This window comes from Psammomys obesus, unplaced genomic scaffold (genome assembly GCF_907164565.1).
Source record: "Psammomys obesus unplaced genomic scaffold, mPsaObe1.curated_primary_1811, whole genome shotgun sequence".
In the NCBI taxonomy this organism is placed as follows: domain Eukaryota; kingdom Metazoa; phylum Chordata; class Mammalia; order Rodentia; family Muridae; genus Psammomys; species Psammomys obesus.
The window spans coordinates 14,356,967-14,358,481 of NW_026592666.1; positions in this window are offsets into that span (position 1 = coordinate 14,356,967).

Genomic DNA, 1,515 nt, shown 5'->3' on the forward strand with positions numbered 1-1,515 from the left:
TGGTTAATCACTAACGTGTTTAATCCTTGCACAGGGCCAGACCGGAGCTCCTTGTTATTTGTGAATGCCAGGCTTCTCCCAGGTTGGCCTGGGATGAGGTGCTATGGAAGCTGAGACTGTCCCTGTCCTGCTCTGTATCCTTAGGACCCAACCTTCTCATGATTTCCAGAGGGGCCTCACCTGGCTTTCTCCTCCCATAGAATCTTGGAGGGCCCCATGCTGACTTCCACATCTTCAGGCAGCCTCCCCAAAACTGAGCCCAGCATCTATGCTTATAGGCTTCTCCTTAAAGTTCTTACTAGTTCATGATGGCAGAGATACTACCTTAAAAGTGGTACCCTGTTGCCCTGTGAACTTGGGCAGGAGAGATGGACCTGGTTTTTTCATACAAGAGAACCCACAGTGGCTACACTTGGCATCTGTCAGCATGTGCTTTCTCCTTAGAGGTGACGTTTAATGTTTCTTAATGGTTTCTCAACCTACACGGGTAGCCAAGAATGGATAAGCATTACCACTATTCTGTCTTACCACTGGCAGCACAGTGGTTCCTTGGAAACAATCGTTCTACCCCCTCCCAACAAGACTAGCTCCCTTTCCCGTGGGGTTCAGACTCTCCCTCAGATAAAAGGAAATCGAAATCGGGAGAACTGTCCTGCCAGGACCCCATCAACACCAGCACTGCTTCCAGACAGGACAGCACAAAGCCAGGAGCCACCCAGCTGAGGTGCCCAGCCAGTTCAGCCCCCTGACAAAGAAATGACAGAGTTGGGAGCAGGAAGGATCCTGGGAAGCCACTGACTCCTCAGGAAGGTGGCATCCTCCTGTGTTTGAGAGGGCCATGTCTTCCTGCTGAAGTAGAATGACTCTCCATAGCCTTCTCTTTCCTCAGTATTGCAGTTTCTCTTTTCCTTTTGCAAAGGGCTTGCTTCCACAGAGGACCATGATAGCGCTGCCAGGAAAGTCAGCTAGCCAGCATTCCCTGGTGCACACCGCACAGACATACAGGGAGTGCTGGAAAGCCTGATTAACTGGGGAATTTGGCAAGTTTGTGCCTCCTCCAGCCTCGAAAGCTGCCTCTTCGAGAACTTCCTCTTCTCTCTGGTGTCAGCCAGGAGCCAGCTGCAGTCAGCCTTGTGGAGCCAGCCTGCCGGGGGGTGGGCGGGTGAGGGGCCAGTGGGAGGCTGGCAACACATTTCCAGGCAGGAGCAGGGCAGAAAGCATCTGCCTGTCCACTCTCTCCAGCATCTGCACTGGACAGGAAGGGTCCAGGCAGCTGGACGCCGAGAGATTAGGATGGGTTGTGCATCAAGGAGCGGGGGGCTCAGGGTAGCAGGTGTTTTCAATGATATGTATTGTTGGCTTCCGTGGTGTGTGTGTGGTGACTGTATATGTGTACATGTATGTATGGTGCGTATGTGTGTGTGTGATGAGTATGTGTATGGTGAGTGTGTATGTGTGTGTGTGTGTATAAATGGTGAGTGTGTGTGTGTGCATGTGTATATGGTGTGTATGGTG